This window comes from Corvus kubaryi, unplaced genomic scaffold (assembly GCF_017639235.1).
Source record: "Corvus kubaryi isolate FWS band 111438036 unplaced genomic scaffold, C.kubaryi_AGA036_p1.0 split1-131, whole genome shotgun sequence".
In the NCBI taxonomy this organism is placed as follows: Eukaryota; Metazoa; Chordata; class Aves; order Passeriformes; family Corvidae; genus Corvus; species Corvus kubaryi.
This window is the reverse complement of record NW_024582073.1, coordinates 16,442,466-16,466,885: the sequence shown is the minus strand read 5'-3', so window position 1 is coordinate 16,466,885 and position 24,420 is coordinate 16,442,466. Positions and strand designations below refer to the sequence as shown.

Sequence of the window (24,420 nt, the reverse complement as noted above, 5' to 3'; positions counted from 1 at the left end):
TTGGGGGACACGATTCCTTACTGACACTGCTATGGAATCAGTAGGTATGAGTTTTTACAGACAATACAGAAGTTATTATACACAAACGATTTTCTGCTTCGCACAAATTTAAAACAGAAATAAGAACAAAGCTGTGCTTCTCTCCTAGATCAGTAGTGACACCTAGTGACCAAAGACTAAAGGAACCACGCTCCAGAGGAACCGATTTGCACTGGGCTGGATTACACTACAAAAACTGTAGGGTGTGGCAGGACATAAGCCAAATAAAAGCTGACATTAGCTATGGGGTGATTTAAATTTACACAGAAACGCTGCATCTGCTTTAAAGAACAATGTTCTGCAAATCAAATAGAAAGGAAGGAATGTTTTCATAAGCAGGAAAGAAACCCTTTGGACAAGTAGAACGTAATTACCCAGTGAAACCTAGGAAGGCTCGGGGGCAGAGCATTCCTACACATGAATGATGTCCACAGTACAGTTCTAAAGTTCTAAAGATCTAATTTTTCCATCTCATTCAAAAAGAGTGCAACTGCTCCTTATTATGGTCCAAGTTGATACAGAAAATCTCACCAACATAGCTGTAGTGCAATGTATTATTCCACTTAACCTACACCAGAGCAGACCTCTCTATATCTTGACATACTACTCTATAATAAAAATTACTTGGTTGCTGATCGTTAGCTGGATCAATGACTTGTGGTTGCAGGGCAATGCTGAAAAGACTACTGTCTCCTCAACAGGCTTGTCCTGTATTGTTATGCACTGTATGTTATATGGCTTGGGAAGCACTACGCATATGTTCCCCATAGAGGTGGTTAGCCCCAGCCTCTAAGCCACCTTCTCTTTGGGCCATGCTATCCACACAGTAACCTTTTCCCAAGTGATGGTAACACTGAAGCTGCAGTAATGCTTATCACTCTTATGGAACCAGGCTCTGCTCCTGGGGGAGACGATGCCACTTTCTGCCTAAAAATCACTCTTTTTTTCCCAGCTTTTCACCAGGTTTAAGATTTGTAAAATGCTCTGCGCTGCACTTGAAATACAAAAAGTTTAAAAGATCCCCAGGAATAATGTTAGGAGACATTTCAGAGGAAGACATTAGTCAAAATAGGGGAAGGGGGGAAAAGAATTTAAGGAAGAAAAACCTGGGCAAACTCCAAAGTAGAAGAGATTAGCAGAAACCTTATGCAATATATCTCAAACTATACTTATAGTTGAAGAAATCTTTTTTTAGTCTCATAGGGACAAATGGATATTCAAGCGTTCATCAGTCTCCTTTATCTTCACTTCGTGCTCATTTCTCAGAGAAAAGAACTCCAAGTTGCAACACAGTAGAGATGCAGGCTTGTAATGTCCAAACTGGAGAAACTGTGCTGATTCATTAAAGGATGTTGCACAAAACAGGTAAAATCACAGATGACTAAAGCAGCTGAAAAAGGACTTGGGTGAAAGGAGAGACATCCATGACCAGCAGCAGAGAGATCATGAACCATACAGCCAGAAAACTTACAGATTCTGGGAGTTTTCAAGACACATGCACTGGGAAATGTGTTCAGAAATACAAAAGAATGCTACTTGTTCTTTGATTTTCTGAGATAAGGAATACTGGGGACTGATGACAGAGAAGGTTTAAGAATTTTGTGTTACCGAAAGAGGACAGCTGCAGCCTTGACCGATAAAAAACCAACCCACACAACGACTGGCAGTGTCAGAAATACATGTCTTGTTACACCCAAAAATAATCTGCTCACTACAAGCAATTAGCCCCATATCGCATTAGAATTCACTTGTGCTCCTATCTGTACCACAGTATCATATAAGATCCCCTCAAAGAAAGATGAAAAAATTCCAACAGAGACCAACTGATTATCACAATCTAAAAGTCCTGGAAAAGTCCTCAAAACAAGCACAAAGATCAGAGAAGGGGAAAGGTCCCATGTTTCCCCCTCATTATGTCTTTTCCTCACTGCCAGCTAGAGACTAGCCAGTTACCTTGGCCTCTTTTGTACAGAACATAGGTAAGTTTGAAGAGGAATAGAAGTTTTTGTTGATTCAATCTGTCAGCAAGCCAGTGGTTACTTCTAAATGGAGAAGCAGCATAGACTTCTGAACTCAGGAGAACCGCTCTCTGTGTGACTGGTCTTTGATAAGCAGCTTTCACCCTGGCCCTGAGTCTCTGTAGTATAGCTAAGGGATCCATGGGAAGTGAAATAGAGCCATTATTCGACCTTTATGAAATTTCTAAGAGTCAGAATCACTACTGGAAAACCTTTAGGGGCCCACAAAAACGAAAAACAATGACAGCTATCGCCTTAAATTGGCAGATCTTTAGTTTTGTTCCCGTCTTCAATGTGGGCTGGCTGTGACCTTACAGAAAGTTCACTGGGACATGTTTGAGGTTAAAATAATCAGCTGTATATTGTCACATCTCTTATTTATACCTTAGGTTGAAGTGAACTAGTTTTAACTTGCATTAAGATTTGCAGCCTTCATTATGTGGTATCTTTCTTTATAAATATTGAAAGAACGGTCAATATCTATTCATAGCATAATTTATGTATTTGCTAATTACTGTAGCTTACATCTAAAGTGAGGTGGTCACACACTTGTTAGCTCCAATTACAACAGAAAAATCATTAATCATAGCTTTATAGTACAGAATAGGTATTGTAGGTATTAAATAGGTGTTTAGCTTATTTCTGTACAGCTATGACATCAGTGTGAGTACCTTAAATAACAAGACACTATAAAAATATCTGGAATGTCTTTGCTGTTTTCAGTTTTGTGATCTGAAATGCTGAATTGCAAAAAAAACCCCAGGTGCACACGAACTGGGGGGGATGAGGGAGAAAGATTGTCTTGATGTTTCATAAAATGAAAGTTCAATAAGAAAGCCCTTTACCTCCATGTAAAAATTCAACTTTTCCCCAAATGAAACAGAGCATTAAGATTCAAGAACATAACCTTGTAATCAGATCTATTATTTCTTTGCATCAACTCTTAGATTCTTTCCTATATGGTTTTTTGCCTAATGATCTTATCATTAAGCTCAACAAAATTGAGTGTAATGTACTGAAAATACACTGAGCTGATATTGAACTTGTTGACGAGGAGTGTAGGCCTGTTAAAATTGACAAAACTGGCAAGTTCTCTATTCCCTATTATTTTATTGCTCTTTGGTTCAACATGTAGCTTTGCAAGCAAAAAAACCTTTATTGCTTACTGGTTGAAAAGAAAGATCATACTCAGGAATACATTTCATTAGTCATGATTCAGACTCCTTTATCAGTTTTCTTCTTTGATGTAAATTCCAATTTGTTAATGGTATGTAGGTACAAAGGCAAAAATAGAAATATTTCATGGAGTTCTAGAGACTATCACTGACAAACTAAGGTTATAACTCTATTTTTATCTCACGGAGGTGATATTTTCTTAAAAATATTTTCTTGGAGATACAGGAGCAGCAGAGATATCAGCAAAAATTTATGCTTTGGTTTTAGTAGTGCAATCACTGCTAGACTGAGTGCTAAATGCATGGGTTGCTGCCCAGATTGTTTTTGCTGAAAAGCCACTGGAAGATCTAGTTCACTACATGACCCCAAAAAAACTGCACTAATGCAGCAGGGGGTAGACATGCAGAACTGTGAACAAAAAGCCAGGAAAAAGAATGGTACACTGCCTAAATCCAGAATTTCAAGACCATATGTCTAGGCAGCAAACTTCTACCAAGCAAATCTGAATATTTAATCTTTAATTCCCTTGACCACCTCAACATTTTACAGAACTAGACCGAGAACCACATCTATCCGAAAAGATATTTGGTGATCTGTTTCAAAAATAGGCCTGTAAGTAGTCATAAAAGCACAAGTGAGGGAAGTAAATTTGGGCAGAAATGACTGAATAGATCAAAGGAAGGAAGTGTTCAAAACAATTTAACAACTAACTGCCAAAATTATACTGCCCTTCCTGATGCTGTCTGTTTCCAGGGCCAAATCAAGTTATATCCAACACAGCCTGTGCCAACCCTCAGAAAAAATTTGAAAGTACTTCACTCATTTAAAAAAATGTTAAATATTAATAATCCAATAAATAGGCCACAAAAATACAATATGCATAAATATCTACGCATTAATTTAGGTTCCTAGTGTAAAATATCCAAGGCTTCGCCATTTATTACATATTGCACAAGTCAAAAGAGTATTTTACCAATCATGAAACAAAAAAAACTCAAAATGAACAAAGCTGCTTTGTACATTATGATTATAATGCCAATATTAAATCCTGTTCATGTACCCTTTTTTATATTTGATTCCTCTCAGTCCTTTTCCAGTCCAACCAGAATCAGGACTATGTACTTTATCTCCCAACTAGAATCCTTGCATTTGCTCTAAAAGGAGTCACAAATTGATTCTTCACTCAAAGTCAGCATGTGAAAAGCTTCAAAAGAAAAATTCTTTGGCAGCCCAAAGTTTTCTTTAGCAGTATATTTCCAGCCCTACTCCAACCAGATCTCCAGTCCTGGTGGATTGATTCTGCCCAGCTTCAAACAGGGACTTTCAAGACTGACACTAGTACCTCATATCTGGCAAAATCTAAATATTTAATATTTCCTTACAGAAAAGCAGGATAGCAAGATCTCTCAGATAATTAGGGATTTGCTCACAGACCCTCTCTTAGCACTGAAACCGTCTTTAATTTTGCATGGGGAAAAGAAGAATTATCAGAATTTTTCAGACATTTAGAATATCTTACCATGTGCCTCAGGGAATCCTGGCTGGATCCTGTGAATGGCAGTGACACTACTACTTTTGACTAAACTATGCCTGCAAATTCACCAGAAAGGTTTCAGAATGAACTGCTACCGGTTTACCAGTTGCCCTACTTTCCACAGAATTGAAACAAAGCACCTGAGCCTAGTTAACCACTAACAAACAAACCTTGAACGAGGTCTAAGTCTGCTTCCCATTAATATAATTTGTAAGTAATATTTTTGCCTGCAGGAAACATTACAAAGAAACCACAAAGTTGCCTCCAATTTCAAATTAGGAGCTACTTCTGCATTTAGTTGAAATAGTTTCACATGACTGAGGTGCAGTCAGATGAGCTGTAGTCATGCTGTCTGCATATACCTGAAGATGTGTGAACCTTTTCCCCCCTCCGCTTGCTTTGCAAAGTAAAGGCATCTCCTTCCAGCTGTAGCTCAAACTGCTGTAATCCATTCCTTCCTTGCTCCTAAAGCAGATTAAAACAGGCTGCTCTTGTCCACTCAAAACTTCAGCTTCTATGGTTCCTCTCCTCAATAACTCTCCTGTGCAACAAAAGGTACTTGTGCTTTTCACATCTGCTGCAGCCTTGGATTTGTTTGGATTAATGAAAATTCTGATCCTGTGGATAACAGCCAATTATGTCACTGTGATCCCCTCAAGTAGCTGAGAAAAGAGGGAGTTCTCTGGCTTGCAACCCTCAGATTTAATACTTCTAGATCAAGGTTAAATTTGGCTCCTGATCTTCACTTTGTTCTGTTTTTGGAGAGGTAGAATACCTGATGAACTCTAAAATGTAAAACTTTTGTATGTCTGCTTCTAGTACTGTTTTGGTCCTACCTCATTTCCCAAGTATTTTACAAAAATTATAGTTCTTGTAATTTTTATAAGTCATGTCCATCCAAACTACAATCAAGTACATTAAGAGAAATATGTCATTAAAAAAATAAATAGAGAAGATTGAAATAAAAAGTATTATTAAAGAGCAAAGGCAGATGAAAAACTGAAATTAGCAACATATTTTTCAAAATAACACAATATTTTCTGTTTAAATTTTTGGTTTATGTTCTTTTACATTTTTCAATTCCCATTTCAAGATAAAGTATGATGAATAAAAATTTGTTCCAGAGAAGTGCACCCACAATAACACTACATTTAATTTTATGTTTCTTGTTCTGCTAAAACTTTTTTTATTCTTTAATTTTATTTTTGACAGCTGGGGGAAGGGGAGACACTGACAACCACACACGAAATGGGAAGTCCTCCTTGTGCTATTTGTACTCTATGGAACATAAGTGCCTCCTAACTCTGCAGCTGTGTGGCAGACAAGCAATGCAATTGTTTAATGTAATTTAGTCAAGAACAGCTAAAGAAGGAAAAACCTGACTTAGGAAAAATCAGAGACAGATTCCAACTTTGCTCATTAAGGTTTAAAGAAAAGTGCTTTATATGCCTGAATGACTGCCTTGGCGTGGTATGCTGCTTTCCAAGTCCTGAATTTCATGCCTTTTTTTCTTTCTAAAGCTGATTTCAATTTTGGACAGCATCCACCTAGAATTACTTGTATGTTTTTAATTTCTCCTTTGACTACACAACTTAAACAAACAGGTTTGGCTGGGTGGATTTAATCAGAAACAGATAAAAAGTTTTGAAAATGAAAAGTAGATATGCCAAGTGCACCAAAGTGAACTTTCATTCATTTACTCCTCCTTTATTTCTGTTATTGGATAGTTTAGCACTCAGGTTTCTCAAAGACCTGAAGTAAAAAGAAATAATGAGCACCAAGAGTATTGAACTTACATATCAAAATTTTTCCAGAAATCTTAAATTAGAAGAGTCAAATGGAGTGTGTTGTCTGTTGCAAATGAACTAGATGAAGTTGAAAATTAGTCCAAAGTAAATGGGAGATAAGTAAAGTATCAAAGATTTCAAGAAAATGAGTTTGACTGCTCTGCTGTTATCTAAGGGTCTTTTAATGCCCTAAATGGTTCTTTATTCTTTACTACCACAAGACAAGACTGATTTATTACAACAGTGTTAACACCACTTTAGAATTTGAGTTTATTGGAATAGAACAAGGTAAGTTGTTTGAAAAAAATTTAACTCCCTCTGCAGATAAAAACCTTGAGATCTTTAGATTTGAAATTGGGTTTTCCTAGTTTCTAAAATCCTGGTTTCTTGGTCTTACCGTTGAAATAAAACTCCTTGACCAGACTCAACTGACATGAAAAGTAGGATTGGGTCTGCAATGAAAAGGACTTACAAATTCGGTAAGTCCATCTCAGTAAAAAAAACTTAGTCATGTAAAAATTAGGGGCATGTTATACTTCTACTTAAATTCAACTCAGAATATGTGCATTAAACAAGCATATAAAACTTTCCATTTTGGGGGTCTTCATTTAAATATATCTGTGCCTAAAACTGGTCATTAAGTGTGTTAGAAATTGAAGCCCCATTGAATTCCCAGCATTGTCATCGTCAACTGGCACTCTGCTGTTGACTTTTGTAGAATCAGGATTTCATCCAAGACACTACAATCTAAAACAAGTTCTGAGAAGTTTCAGCTGCTATATTTATCACAAGAGGGTTTTATCTTGAAATTATAAAAAGTGAGATTATACAATTTACATTATTTTTCACTGCTAATAACTTTTATTATTGTGTATATCTAAACTGTTGAATCAAACAACAATTATAGAAGTAGAGACACCAGGCTTGCAGACCGTCATATTTTTGTATAGGGACTCAGAGTTCACATTACATTCGCTAGAAAAATAGACAGAAAGAAAATAAAAAGTGACAAAACCCTCTGTTCCTTCCAGTGTGCTTAGAACAAGGGAATAATTTCCTCCCCATCATCCAAGTAGTAACCACCAAATAAGAGTAAATAACCTCCAACAATTTTCCAAGAGTCAAAAGCATCAATTATTCCACAACCAGATGTCTACTCCTTCTTCTCAACTTGTAACAATTTCTACAATACAGTTATGTGTTAGTCAAACAAAACAGGCACAACAGTACAAAACCTCAGGCACAGCATGGAGAAATGGAAAGGAGAATGTGGAGTAACTACTGAATACATTATAGTAGAGCATTTGCATCCAAAACCTTGCCTATATTTCAGCCACATCCCTGCAGAGGCATCAGTAGGTATAATAGAATATATTATCTTCCCTTACTAAACTTTCCTGTGCTATTCAGTATTGAACAGAAATTGTCCCTTTTTAAAATGTGGTGACAGTTGAAGGACTACAGAAAACCTACTAACTGAAATATCTGCATGCTGCATGAACTGTCCCCTAAACCAGAGAGGAGGAAATCAAGGTACAGCTGGAGAGTCCGGTTTCAGTAAAGAAGTCTTAGCTCAAATGCTATGTGTAACAGAAATTCTCAAGCATGATCAAAAAAATATCAGCTAACACAACTATTAGCATGTTTCAGATTGCTGTGTAGTAGTTTTCACACATCAAAGAAATTAGAGGAAAGGACAACAGATGAACAGCAGGTAAGATTCAGTGTCCTTGAATTCCTCTTTGTTTTAGCTTACAGGAATTCTTACAGTAAAATGATTATAAAAGAAATCCCATGATTCTGAACAGAGATGCCTATAGGTTTTTGGGTAGTGTGGGACACAGCACATCTCTGGTAGCTGACTACAGAAATAGCCAGTGATTTCTCATTCTTTTTGTCAGTTCTCAGCATATTTCTACTGATTTATGTGTTAAATCAAATTTTTTCCAATCTTCCCTCAGAAATAGTTTATGGCTAAGTATTGATGTCCATGTTTCCTTTTACACTGCCACACATGCATGAACATGTAACAGTTCACATACAGATGTTTACTTTCCTCAGCCATCTGTTCCATCTGAAACAAAAGAGAACACAGAAAATGAACTCCCACTGTAAATCTCTTTCTGAATACATAAACAAACAACTGGGTTCTCAACAAAAAGTATGTTGATTTTCACTGTGTGTCGGAAAATATTGCACTTTATGGATGACTCAGAGAGTCAGATCCCTGGTCTGAACAGTGTGGAGTATTGGTAAGATAATAATTAAAAATCATGAGTAATCATGGGATAAGGGAGCACACAGATCACTCCAGAATTTTTATTTGCAGGATGCTGTTCTGTGTCTTTTTTTTCTTTATAGTTATAGGTGTTTGGGTTTTTTATTTTCAGACAAACCCACAACTAAGAACTGTATTGGACATAAGCAGATGCAGTGAAGGGTGATAGAGAAATGGATTTAATGAGAGACTTGAACAGGGAGTGTGGTGGGCAGTGCCAAAATCTTAAGAGTCTGTTTTCAGCTGTGGGGATGAGTTGGCCCATAAAGACTGAGTCACAAAGCGGCAGTCAGGTAAGAGTTACATGCAGAGGGGGCATGAAGTGGGAATAATGAAGTCTGGAAGAGGTATACACAACAGTATGCAAACCAACAGCAAGAAAGAATTCTAGTTTGGGAAGGCCATTAAGAAGTATATGAATTTGAGTCAATGAGAGAAAAGGGAGAGAACCATATGAGAGTGAAGTTTGGTGTAGAATCTGTTAACTAAGAAGAAAGTTCAGTTACTTGGTGTGACTGGAAGACAGTGGAGGAAAGGGAGAAGAAGGTACAGCTGCTATAGTACTGTCAGAGAACTGGTTCTCGTGAATATGAAGAGATTTTGTCTACCTGGAAAGAGTTCTTATCCATTCCTGCCTCCTGATCATATATCTGCATGGAGACCATACCTTTACTTGTTAGCTGGTGGCCACAGCTATCCAAGACTGTTCCAAACTTTGGTCCTGAAAGTTTTAGAATGTCCTCAACCTAAAAATTGAGCAGGTATAGTTTACCTAGGGTACGATCTGACCCCCAAATAAATGAGCATAAGTAGGTTCAAATCTCACTGAAGGCAACAGTAACACCTGGAGCTGAGCAGGTTCACTATAACTACTGACTCTCTTTGCACTGACATATATCAAGTCAAATTTCCTCACACACCAGCCCAGGTCTCACTACGTGTTTCACTTGGCTCTTACTACATTAGCACATGTACTCCTGCATTGGAGTGGATATAGCTGTAACATAATACCTGACTTCAGGATGAAAATTTTCCATTTTATACTCTCTGAAACTAAACAACCTGACAAAGCATGAAATTTCATGCAACTGAGCCAATCAAATTCATATCCTGCAGTCAGGCTTTAAACCAGAATTGTACCTGGGGACTAAAATCCAGGCCTAGAAGAGATCAAGTAATGCAACCTTGTCTCTTATTTTACATGTTAAGAAAACTAAAGAACCAACAAAATCCCAACAATGACAATACTTAAACCTGGAGTTTCTGTAGAGGTATTCCTACCTTAAGTTTCCAAATATGGATATCTATCACACACAACGGCCTACCTGATCTCCCTGTGTACTAAGTGACAAGTAGTCACTAAATGAGGAAATTTTGTTGGTTTCTTTTTTTTATTTGTCAAGGGACACTGTCTGGTATTACAGCATTTTTTTTTTAATGAGAAATTATGATTTTGAAAAATAAATTCATTAAATATTTGCACTATAAAACAAAGAGTAAAAATGCTTTAGCTGTAATATTACATTCAAAAAATATTTTGGCATATTTGATGCACGCACACAAGTTTGGAAAATAAGAGTAAAAGTTGACGCTACTACAGTAATAATTAATAAATCTGTTAAAACTTCCCACATATATAACCATCTAGATACATTCATAGATACCCAAAGAAGCACTAGCCAAACATGATCAGACCCAGGAAGCAGTTCAGTGGTGCTATTACGGTATGTATCTGTGAAAGCTGACTCATGTTGACACAGCAGCTGTACCACAGGAAGAAAGCTAAGGTAGCCCAAAAGGGTTAACCTACACCAGACTGAAGTAAGAGTTATGTTACAGCAGCTCATTTACATCTGGCTCATGAGCCTGTGCACTGCACTGCCCTGCCTTTCCCAACACCGAAAATCAGAAATAGCCAAGACAAAGAACGAGCTTTTGAATACCTTGAGATTTATATTCAGTCCTGTTGCTTCTGGGTGAGTTTTCTATCTGACCTCTTGCACTATAAAAAGTGTTCATCTTTAACATGTGAAGCTTTCAGTTTTTAGAATGGCTATGTTTTACCACAGTGAACAAGGTTTTGTGGAGCAAGACCAGCAAAGTAGGACATCCAAGCCAAAGCAACTTAAATTCATGCAAGTTCATGTTAAAGGGAAATGGCAACTCCTCTCTTCTAGTCCTTTAATTAGGTCACATTATTGACAATGTGCTTTTTCTACAGATGTCTTAGGCATAAAATAATAATATTACACCACATATCCAAAGTAAAAAGCAGAGACACTCTTCAACAGGAGACAAGGTACATCTTCACGTGCTCTTACTGGGCACTGGTCTTGATACAGTCTGTAACAGCTGACCTCATGGCATAAAAAGACTCAAATAGATTGTGCTTCGAATACTTATCCTTGCTGAGTCTCTTACTCCTGCACTTCAACATATATACACACACCTTATACATTAATCACTAGGAGTTTACACACAGACTAGTCATAAACACCTTTATTTTAGCAACACTGGTTCAATCACTGCCATCTTGCTTTTGGTTTACCTCATTCAAAATAAAACCCCTCTCCCTGCTTGCTTTGATTTGATATAAAACCCCTTTAGACTCATTTCTGTTGTTCTTGATGCATTCTGTTCTAGTCTCTACCTGGATATAAGCCCACAAATTAATGCTGATGCTGTACTCAGTACTGTGACAGCATTAATAGAGCACTATTTTGTTGTCCACAATAAGCTCCCTCTTGTGCCTCTGGTGTTCAATAATTAGGCCCCTTCAGACACACAGTTTAGTTATTATGGTCCATCAGCTTATAATGCATTATTCTAAATAGCTGCATTTTCATTCTTTTTTTTCCCCTTTTCCTTTTTTGCTGTTAAATTTTAAAAACTCAGATAATGGAAGTGAAAAGAATTACTCACCCTTCCTCTCGATCTAACATAACGTTTATGGGAGGCAGGGAGAGCAGGAAGATGTTCCTGTGAAGAGAGGAACTTGAACAGCTTTATAGGGCAACAACCTAGGAAGAAATGACAAGCCAATACCCACATTTACTGTTTGTAAATCTGAGCATTGATTCTGCTTTCACAAGTGGCTTTCATCAAATGCAAATCAGAAGCCTGGCATCTGCTTGAGTAACCAGGCAGCCCTGTCCCCCTTTCAAGGGAACAAAAGCCATACAATCAAAGGGTTTTAAGAGGATGGCAAACTTATTGTAAGCTAGAAAAGGTTAAAAGTCTGCCAGGGCTTAAACATACCTCTCAGAACTCCCAAGTATGGAAACACTTCTGACCTTTATGAATTCTTTTTTTTCTGTGAAATGTTCCTGTATATTTGAAACATGATAAAAAGTGACCAAACAGGAGGGAGACAAACTAGCTACATTTCTTAATTCCCAACTGATTTTGAAAGCTTCAGAAAGCAAACTCATACAGTTTTATTTGTTCTCAGATTCCAAAAATCCTGCTCTGAACAACAGCACTTTGGCTGTCGTACAGGACCTACCTGTGCTCCCCTGCATAAGTGACAGATCCTCTTCTGTAAAGATGGGTAACGACTTTCCCTCCAGACATGCTAATTCCTCTCTCAGAAGTCTTCACTAAGAGTGGCACACCCTGGAAAATGGCTGAATCACATCTGGGTAGAGAAAAATATATTTTTAATAACATTTTGATATTTTAAAATACTATTTTAATAATATATAACCCTTTCAGATGTATTTCTGTTGTTCTTCTTTGAATTAACTGAAAATTCACGACTTCTATTTGCTTCAGTGGAAAGCACCCTTTCCCAGCAACAAAGAAAATCAGATTACTATTTCTACTGAAAATCTCTGAACAATGTCTAATACTAACTTCACAAGTGTATTTATTGTGAAAATAAAGCCCTTTGCTGTATGATAAGAGCATACAATATAATTTTTTAAAAAATATATTAAGACATTGAATTCATCAGTGTCTTTCTAATAGTCTTATTTCTCATTCATTTGGGAATAATCACAAAGCTTATCCCAATGATTATGAAGTTAGAAACCAACATTCAAAGACTTGTAATAAGCCTGAAGTGTCAGTTTGGTAATTTTTGAGCTTTTTATTTAGTGATTGGTTCTAGGTTCCAAAATAGAATACCATCTCACACACAAGTTTAAGCTTCATAAGAACAGGACTTGTCAATGCTGTTAATAAATAGATGGATAATAATTCACTCTGAGTAATGTCTGAAGGACCCTGCTGCTGTGAGGAGTCTTTGTAAATATAAACAGTTTAATTTAAAACAGGTCTTGGTTCTAATGTTTTGAATACAGTCTAACAGAGCAACCTGTGCTGTCTTCTGAAGGAATCATAACTCTCTCAGGTGTTTAGAGGCAAATATAAAGCAAAGGCTGGCAATTCTCTAAGGCAAAACCAGAACAAGAAAACAGCAATAGGAGGGAGTTTTGGAGTTGAGTTTTTAATATGTATTAGGAACTACATAAATCAGATTATGAAACTCAGTGTCACAAAATGTCATGGAGCCCAAAAATATAAATAGAACTGAAATTAAATCGTGTGGGCTAAAGGAAAAATCTATTGCTACCTATTGGACCTGCTGGTACAAGTGTAAGCTCCAGGTCAGCTGGACATACTAAAACTCACCGGGCTTACCCTATACTTTTTCTCCTTTTAATTCTATGTTTGCAGCACCTCATATTGGCAGATATCTTTGTTGCATTACCCAAGGAATAAGTTTGAAATAAACAGCCTTCTCTCTGAAGCATAGGATCTGGTGTTCATGTAATGCAGATACAAGTGATGAAAATAAAAACCAACCAAAACAACCACCCAACACAAAACAAAACAGGAATAATGATTTAAAAATGAAAGGCTCAAGAATAGGATCCCAAGTAGGAAATAGATTCTGTTATCGTTGTAAATATAGCAGGTAAAAGACTACTTCTAGGAGAAAATATCACATAGAAACAAAGCATGAGTGGTAATTCTGGACTAAGCATCCTGCATTCTGCCCATTACATCTCAAAGACTATCTCCTGTTTGCTGCCAATGAGGATTTCTCCCAAACTCAAACCCCTTACAGAGAGCAAGACGGCTACAGAAAACAAAGTGGAAAGATCAAATGATCCCAGACTATAACAAATGAAATAAAGGAAGAGGTCAAAGCATCAGAAGTGGAATAGCAAGGGAACTGATGAGGGATGTAAAACAGAGCATTCCTGACAGCAACCCAAGTAGCTGAAGGATGCTGCCAAGTGATGGTCTGCCCAGGAACAGAGACATCACCATCAGAATGAAGGTACTGAGCTGAACTCAACATCTGATATTGAGCTGGCACTTCCATCCAACCCACTAAAAACGTTCTTAAGGCAACACGATCAGGAAAAGAAAAACAGAAGTTACATTATGCTGTCTTTCAATACAGTGTCTTGTGTTCAGAGGTGATCAAGGTTTTCCCCACAAGGACTTCTGTGTTAAGTAGCGTCACAAGACCTTTCTCCGCCTAAAAGCAGCATCTGGATTTAGTGTATCTGTTCAAATCAGACCCAGAAAAAATAAGAAATTCCGTGCTGAGTCATGCTCAGAATAATTCTTACCTTCTCCGTGATTCCTTTCAGCTGCAGATATTAGACAATGTTTCCCGAGATAGAATGCAAACAAAGTACTTCATTATTAGTCCTGCAAATAAATCACTTTCACAATATCAGCCTTGCATAACTTTTATTCATCTAATTCAGTCATCTGCATAATAACTGGTCTTCCCAGACTCTTTGACAGAACGACAAAATGTAAGAACAAGTGTTAGGGTGGCATGCTACGTTTGTTTAAGATAGCTATTCTAGAATGTCTGCAGTAGTGCACAATGCACAAAAAAGATGATAAATTTTACCAATGTTATCCAAAATGCTGATGGCCTGATGTTAAGTGCAGTATCCTTTCTTAATATGCTTACACAGGATAGACCCATGTAATATGAACATGATAAAGTGATAAAAATTAAATAAAATAGACTTTAAACTACTGTATCATTGTTTTCCACATAATCCTATGGTTTTAGCCAGATCCCACTGTATTATTATCAGATAATACGTGCTGATTATTTCTTGAAGTATGAGTGAGAATTTTTTGAATTGTTAGTTTCTACATCTCATTAAGTCAATGGGATACTGGTGTCTAAACAGTGCTAGCTCCCTCTCATAGGCCAGCACACAGGATAACACAGATTAAAGGTTAGAATCTTCCTAGTCTCTTTGATACTTTTAATGTTGTCTCTTACTTTAAAATTAGAGCAGTAACTGTAAGATTTTCAAAGACATTTCAAACAAAAACATCAAATATTGAAATTGCTTTAACTTCTCACCTTCTCTTCTATCATTGCATTCACTTCTTTCTCCTCCCATACACACAAACACATGCAAACACATTCTCACACACACCAAAAAGGAACTGAAAATTAGAAAGAGTCAACATTTTTTAAATGTGAACATAGAGAAATATACTCTCATAAATGTGAAGCTACCAGGGCTTGAAGTCTAAACATTCAACACATAATTTGTAACTTTAATCAACACATCTCATTTTGCTAATGCATACTGACTGGCTGCCTGAGTGCTAATGAGCATCCCTGAATGCTAATGGCTCTGTGAAACTAGATGGCCTCTGAGCATCACATGGATTATCTGAAACTTATTTGCATCTCAGATTCCCAGCACCATTCAGCTTCACCTCTCTTTGACCTTGACATTTTATAAACCAGGGAGAACAGTTGTGTTATGAAAGAAAAGCCAAAACTGAACCAAAAAATGCAGGCAGGCATATATCCATCTAGAATACATTAGAAACAATTTAATGAATTGAATGTTCTCACACTAGAATATGGTCTCTCTAAGTCATTATACATCTTATCTCCCCTTTCTTTGAACGCTAATGCTTACAAGACATATGCTTAGGAATTCAGTGTGTGTAACCAGGAAATAATAAGACAAGGATTGTGAGAAGAGTTAATACCTTTTAGAACCAATTGATTTGCCAGCAATTAAACATATTAAATATATTATACATTACTGCATATATTACTATGATGTAATATAATTTTATATATATATATATATATATCCTAAAGTCAGCACAGTTGAAAAAAAAGACAAAGCTTCAGGTACACAAGACCTCCTCCAAATCCTATCCCATGTATTAAAACTGTATATTCCCTTTTCTCCAACATATAACATTTATTTGGTGATGTGTCCTGTAACTTTGCAAAAGCCCCACCATCCTGCTCCAGTGAGTAGACATTGCGTCAATGTCCTGCTTTAAAAGGAAACCTGTACTCAAGGTATTATTTCACTGCTCTGAATGTCATAGCACGGTACAAAAAGTCAGAAATATTTTCCCTGAAAGCTCTTTTTTCTTTTTAGATTGTGTTTCATGTTGGGATTTTTTTTTCTGTGAAGAAATCCATAGATACAAATATATACACATGCACACATACAATTACATATTACATATTTGCAGGAAAATAAACTTTCTTGTCTGTAAAATGACATGAAAATTATAATTGAAGAATAAGATGCAAATATTATTTTAAAATAAACTGTCTTTTTACTTCTTACTACCCTCAGAGTAAACAGACACATAACATTCACATGATAATCAGATCTGTTTGCCAGCTTGAAATACAGTGGAAGCACTTGATGTATTGTTAAAGTCAAAACCCAGGAGAGGCCATTAGATCATCTGGTTTGATCTCTGCAGTGTACAGTCCATTTGACCACCAAATTTAATATGGAATCCTTAAGATGTGGTTGGCTCAAACATACCTGCCAAAAAAGGTGTATGACTGATCTGGGAACTTCAAATCATGCAATATCCACACCTTCTTTGCATGTTTGGTTTGCAATGGCTTAATCACTTCTCCTCTTAAATTTATTATTATAGAAGCTTTTGATACATGGAGAAAAATAAAACTAAAGATCTGTAGGCTTCTGTATCTGCTTTTCCATCCATCCAAACACACTACCATTGGCTACCTTATCCAACATGTCCTTTTTCTTTTAATATTTACATTTTCTCCCTTCAGCTCCTCTGAATTTTGTCTAGTATTTCAAGATTTATTAAAAATTACCAGCATGCCAGATGTCTTCTTAGTTCTTTAAAGACTGTTTGGTACAAATTATCTGCAACTCTAAAAGTGTTTATCCTTTAGTATCTATCTGTGCCCTGAAAAGCACTTTCTTATCCTCATGGAATGCAAACACATAGTTTTCCAAGTACAGAACAGAGAATCTTACTGAATATTTCTACATATTCTTTATAATTAATAAGTATTAATTTATCTCCAGTTGTTAATGGATCTATAGCACCTCTAGGATTTCTCTGACTCCTCATTATGATTAGCTTTTGGGTTTTCCCCCATTGTCCTTGGATTCCTTAAGAATTTTCTAGATTTTTTTATCTTCCTAATGATGTACACTGCCATTTATTTGCCAAAACTACTTTTCTGTAACACTATAAAATGACATGTCCTACAAGAAGACAGCTGACATCATGAAACTGTCTCCAGAGACAGTTAAATAAAAATCAAGTTTGGATAAGACTGAAGACAAGTTTTTTAAAGACAAAGCTAAGGGATCATGGATTCTTCTGGGAGAATTCAAACTGGTGTCTAAAACAATGTCACTGCACAATCAAGAAGCCTAAGACCCCTGCATTAACAGGTTATGATATAACCTTTATGAAACACAAGTTAGTAATGAAAGTTTGGTGAAACAATTAGATTTGACATTGTAAGGAACTTTAGCTGATCCTAACAAGGATGAGTGTGATGCTTGTTACAGTCATACATGGTAGGTACCAACATCTGCAACAATCACATCAAGAATATATAAAGAAAAAACTGTAAGGTAAGAAAAAAGCTGACATTTTAGCAGACAAAAGCCTATGTGAGTAACTTTACTGGAGAAGTTAATTGTTCTGGATGAATGCCTAACACTTTGCATAATTCTCAAACACAAAACTTTATATTACAAGTTGGACAAAAAAATGAATAAAAATTAAAGCATCATAATGTATAAACTCATTGTATCAGTAGTAATCAAACAAACATAACAGCATCTTGGACTGATAAGATTTATTCAGAAGATTCCCATTAATACTACTGGGAATTTATTGCAGTAAAGCTTCTAAGCAACAGTGGTAGAATAATATTCCATAATAAATTACATCAGGTGATGTTAATTAATTTTGGAGTCTAAAATAGTTGCATTTCTATTCTTTGCCTTCTTATGTTAACAAAAAAAATTATAGATCTGAAAAAATTTAAAAATGTAAACTTTGATTAATTTTACGACTTCCAAATAATTTGTTACTATCTTAATATGACATATACAAAAATAGTCCTATCAGATATTTAAAGAATTTTGTGAATTTTTAATTAGCCTGACAATTTTCAGCAGCTTGTCACCTAATACCACAGTGTAGTCCTCACTGTTTCCCACTTCCCCGTAAGCTGCCTGAGTTTTGCTCACATCACACAAGAACCCACGCTGTAGGCTGGCTTTTGCAACCAGTTACGTGTTGCTGTGGTGGGTTATGTAAGGTGAGCAAAGGACCTTGCCAGATACTTAATTCTCCAGTGTTTCTGGCAACACTCCCAGGGCACGCAAAAGTCAATTCCTCATCCCATGTTACCTGTGCTGTGTTACTCCAGAACGGGGACTCCTGAAAGAATCCCAGTAGGACAGTGAAACTGTTCCAGGCAGAGCCCACAGGGACATGGGGCAATTCACTCTTCTCAGACCTACTATTCCAGGCTTTCTTCAGACCTCTATTTAACTTCAGCTCAACTCAGATTCAGGTTTGGAGTTTTTCCCTACATGGGTACAGCAGCTAACGATTTTAAATGTTAAAAGAGGAAAAGAATTAGGGCAGTCAGTGGTGTATCACAAGGTCATTCAGCCACTGTGGGAATGTGGGAGAAGAGTGGCAATGATTGCTTGTTGGAGTTTAACCTGTGCCTTGATCAACCTTTGCATTTGCCACTAACATTTCTGCCATCTCCTGGCTCAAGCAGCCAATGTCAAACACTCCCTACTTGAGGTGTTTGAAGCAACATGAACAGGGCTACTCTGAACCTGAACTGCAAAGAAATTCTCAATTTCAGTAAGAGACCCTCTATTGGTTATCAAGGAAAGCAGTTATTATTATAAATATGGTGTTATTCACAAAATAGAGCAGCAGCAATGACTCAAAATATGCTTGTCCTGCATTCTGGCATATGGACCATGTCAGTTTGACCTGCACCGCCTTCTGTGGGCCACATCTGGAGCTAGATCAGGAAACTGATGCAGGCTGAATGAAACTGAAGACATAAACAAATGAAATACTAAAGATAGGTCAGGCCCCAAAACTCTCTTTTTGCCATATTTATGGCAAGGATACATGTTGCATCAGAGCTAACTTTCAAAACTCCTCAAAAAAATCAACCTTTCCTCAGTTTTCCATTTTCTTTAAATAAATCATACTCTGTGTATTTTATATGTAGGAAAGGTATTTTGAAAGTTTTCTGTTCTTTAAATATTTTTTCATTTATTTTCTAAGAACATTTTTCCTATATAGGCAACCCCCAGGGATGAGTAAATTCAGAGTTTCTGAGCCAACTTCTGTCCAGGTTAGATGTCTCTGGAGCTTTGGGACTGTTATGTGCTGCTCATTACAGTTGCCATGTAAATGCTGGTTTATAGTCTCTTGAAGCATTTGTCTCATTCTCATGAAAACACATGAAGACTAGCAACACCTTGTGTGGCTGACAAAATGAAGCTTATCCTTTTGTAATTAATCTTATTATCTCTAATAATGGCTTTAGAAGTTGCTGCACAAATATCTTAAAATAACTCCCTACACCACATTTTAATCCCAGTTTAACACACCCTTCTACCAGGGAAAAGAAATCCTATTAATTCGTGATAACTTTGTGATACACAGAAAAAGGTGTTGTCTTCATTCAAATCCTTCTCCTTTTCCACTTAAGACCTAAAGAGGAATGGAGAACATGGGCAAATCTGCAATGCTAGTAATGTGCTAGTAATCCACTAGCACACCAAGCACTTCTGTGAAATGTTACCCCAAAACATAAACTTTACATTTGCTGTGTGAAATTGTTACAGACATTTTGAGCATTGATGCCATGTCTGCACCCCAAGTGTCAGTGTTACAGGTACACCACAGCTAAAACTATTTCTTTAGCTGTTTAGTCTTTAAAGCATGAAAGCTTTATTGCTACCAACTGCATCATTTTGGGCACATTTATTCTGCAGAATAGTAAGCTTATAGTTTAAATGAATCTTTGGGAGACTTTAATCTTTTTTTTTTTTATTTTGACCTAACATTTTATTTTCCAATCAGGTCGTATTAAAATAACAGGCAAATTATTGGCAAATTTCTATATTTTAGCACTTTATTCAAGTTTTATCATTTATAGAAATTATTATAATTTCCCATAAATTCACAAATATGAAAAATATTGATGTGTAATCTGTTTTTGACAAAATTTGTAAGTTTTAAGATCATATTTCCATTTCTCAAAATCTTTTCATTGCATTCCTAATTTGTAACCTAAATTACCTAAAAATGACAAGATAGTTACTTCTTAGCAGGAATGAGAAGGGACAAGTTAATCTCTTTTACGTACAAAAAAGTCAGTTTCTTTTAGATACAAACAAACAAAAAATCCAGATCCAAATAAAATTCTCTCAGCTACAGCTCTCAGAGACAAGTAATTCTGTCGGTTTTCACCAGGTATTTTTCCCCTGCCTTCCTCTAAGGAAACAAGGAGATCATTAATTCTACAGTCAGCAGCTGAAACCAGTTAGTCTGACTTCAGACCTTACTGATCACATCCCTTGTGCTCAGTAAACCCCAGACTACAAAAGATATATCACTTTTCCTTTCTTACTAGGAATCAGCATTCAGGAAAGAGCACTATTCCTAATACAAATGTGCATTTCCAGTTAGACCATGCACCTCTGTGAGTATTTTGATCCAAAATGCATGGCCCTATAAGGAAGACAGAACATAGAGGCAGTAATGACAGCTACATATTATTTTTACAATATGACTTTTTACATTCAAATTACAGTGCCATGGATTTAACCAGTCACACCTCACAGCATCACAGAATTACAAAACAGGAACAGTCTTCGCTGTAATTTAATTTAAAAGAAGTATAAAAAAAAAAACCTTTAGAAAATATTGGTTCTCCTGATCAAGATCAAGACTACAAATTAGAAAAAGCAGTCTAGCTTCTCTGAAACAGTTAAACACTAAACTGCTAATCTAGAGACTTTACAGCACACTAATTCACCAGCTCTCATAGTCTGATAAAGAATGATTTTAAGGACAGCCACTCAGACTGTAGGATCTGCAATCATTTTGGGCTAACGGTGTAGAGAGAGGACAACAAGAAAGAGAGGGAAGAAAGCAAGAACATCCCTAAAAAATAATATTCGGGGGTCGACCATGCAGTGTCTTGTCATGATGAATCAAACACATCTATCATACAGTCACTCTGCAGCTTTCTATAAAGATTTTTATAAAGAATGCATCTTTTGACTTGCAGTTTATTTAAAATCGTGCATTTCTGTGGATCCAAGCTTGACATTGATTTCTCAGCAACCTATGTGATATGGAAAGCCACTTCAGCTATAATACTGTAAAATGATATTTTGTCACATGGTATTTTACAAAATTCTCATGGAAGAATGTGTGAGAGCTCTTTAAAATGCAAGATTCACCACAGGGGAAACAGCGGTTAGCTCTGCAAAGGAAAGAATGTCACATGGCTGAACACATTCTCTCATTATTCCCAGAAGCTAAAAGAGTAGCTAGAGGCAGAAAACTGACAATAATTATATTGCCTAGAAACTGACAGCATACATAAATCTACTGTATTAAGCCTTTACTCATTGATTTACTTTCCAAAGCTCATTTCAGCATTAGCCCAGAAGTAACACTGTTCAAGGCACTGCTCCTCAGTTTAAGGGAAATTTGGGTAAATTTTTCTTCCACATACTGTGATAATTAACGTTTTGTATGGCTGCTCTCTCTATCCTGTGGCAACCTGAATTGCCATGATTTTTGACTGTAATTTTCTTCCTTAGTAGGTTGTCAGTAATACATGAAACAGAAAGCAGGCATGCTTAAAGGAAGAGTAATTCAGCCCTTGTTGAAATTGTTATATTTACAGCAAAAGCCTGAAGTGATGGCAAGACAGCTGTTCAGTCCTGAATGTCTGTTTATGTCAAATCAGAAGAGCACAGTGCAATCAATCTAGACCCAGCAGGACCTTTTACTGAACTAATTCTGACATAACACTGGAAAATCAAAGTTGTAACTAAGTAAGAAAAATAAAGGTTGGTGATGCTACACAAAAACCGTTAGCATGGTACTGTCAGAATGGAACACACTGAAATTACCTCAAAGGCCAGTAAATTTTAAAAAAAGTAACTTTCCTTTATTAGGTGGCAGATGCAGCCTGCAGTATCACTGCTCCTTCAGACACTGTAGAACATCAGTCACTGATTGGTCCCAGGATGGAGCAGAGAAGCAGACAAGCCCAAGTGGCAGTCAAGGGGAAAAAAAAGTTTTAAATTTCCCATGTTTATGAAATTAGCATTGCTATTTTGCTGACATTGCTTGAGTAAACATCATACCTTTGGTGCAGACAGATTACAACTGCAATTAGAAGTCTGGAAAGATGTTCTATCAAATCAGCTTATTACTTACAATGATTCTATTATTCTGAGATTTTTGTACACATTTTCATGCATTTACCTTATTTTGGATGTCTAATTATTAATATGGTACCATATCACTTACTGACATTTCAAAGTCAGAAAGAATGTTAAGAATATTAAGACTTCCATAGCAACATCTACTGCATATAGTACATTACAAAGTAAAATGTACAATTTTTGGAGGGATGAGTGTTTTTTCTTCTATAAGTCTCAGGCTATACTGTGTCCTGAAAATAATGTTAACAGGTCTGCATATTGCTCCTTGCACAGGGATTTAGTGTTATTTGACCTCATAATCAAGATGAAGAAAAAAAAATTGAAGTCATTTCTGTACCAGATATTTTCATTATATTTTCATGAATAGAGAGGGATTATAGCATTGTCTCTTTAATTAATCTACCCTATTAAACAGTTAAAAAACCCCTTGATCTTGCATCAATTAAACTAACTTTTATAGACCACTCACTGATAAACTACTGTTTCAAAGTTTTCTAATATACTGTCAATTAAATATTTGGTTGGGTATTACAGGCATATTGCCTGCAAGTTATGAAGAATAAGAAAATCTCATAAATATTTTGGTTTACTGTTCTTAAAATATGTTATCCTAATTAAATATTTCAAGAAATTATTTTCTCCTTATCATATGCAGAAAACCTTTTAAATTAATTGATTAGGGAACAAGATTATTTTTGGTTGTGCATGTACAGACTCCCAGCAAAGCCAGTCAAAACTACTACTTTCTAGCCCCATAAAATACAATGTCCCAACATGATCCTTGGCAACTTACACCTCTCACTCTATAAGTACAAAAGTATTGTTTATATTTAAATGAAGGGTAGTGGTGAAGAATTTAGATAAAGAATCAAGATCCCCTTGTTCCTCTCACTTGTTCTGTGACAATGTGCTAGACAGGCACAATGTTGTTCAGATTCTAAACAACCACCTTCTCTTGTTGCCTGAATTGTGCCTATTAATTCTGGCTAAAATTCCTCCTTTCCTATTCCTACGCTTCTTGAAATTTCATATAAAATAAAGCTGTCTACCACAAGGAAAGCAAAAAGCCATTCCTTTCTTAAGAAAATTGAAGGAAGATTCACAAGTGGAGGAGGGTGAGGAGAAATTCTTGTGGTGTTATATGTTTGAATCCTTTTTGTCTAGGGAGATTCACCAGGTTTTACTCCATTAATCCCTCCACCTAGAAAAAGCTACCCCCTAATATCCACTCTTTCCCATTCTTTCTTCATTCATCCTTTAGTCGGGTTCCTTAGTCCTAACTCTGCATAGTCAAAAAGAAAACAAATCAATGAGAAGACAAGTGGGTTTAGAATCAGTGAAATAAAAGTCCTATCTCCTGAAACGCTAGGGCAACCATCTGCAATCTTCACTGGATTCTGCTGACAGCACCGAACAGCAAAGAAAATTATGTACATTCAGAGAATATGAGGAACCCCGTACTAACCACACTGATTGTCCTGCCACTTGAACAATGTCAGTGATGTTGGTGATAGAGGAAAAGGTTTGCATAAACAGTGGCAGGAGTACAAAGCATTAAAGGAATGAGGAGAGTTGGAGCGTGCATTGATAGATCTTTAAGGCAGAGATTACATAGCATTTTGCCACTGGGTGAATGTAAGAAAAATATTTCTTTTATCTGGTGTGACTAAATGATTTTTCTTAAATTGGCTGTAATTTGGCACAATACAGCTATGTTATGCAAACAAAAATGTTTATTCAGTGGTTTTGTTCTTCTGTTTTGTACTTAGCAGATTGTAAATGCACATTTTCTTAATATTTCATGCAATCC

General features: G+C 36.3%; 1 long non-coding RNA gene across 1 annotated transcript in view; it reads right to left on the bottom strand.

Annotated features, from left to right (window-relative positions):
• The window catches only part of LOC121676782, a 74,122-nt gene extending 57,858 nt beyond the window's left edge, over nt 1-16,264 (bottom strand). Inside the window, exons 1-3 of the long non-coding RNA XR_006020589.1 lie at nt 14,421-16,264; nt 12,338-12,469; nt 11,755-11,852 (exon numbers count right to left, since the gene is read on the bottom strand). This is a non-coding gene — a long non-coding RNA (uncharacterized LOC121676782). The remainder of the gene's footprint in view (nt 1-11,754; nt 11,853-12,337; nt 12,470-14,420) is intronic.
• Nucleotides 16,265-24,420: the final 8,156 nt, after the last annotated feature.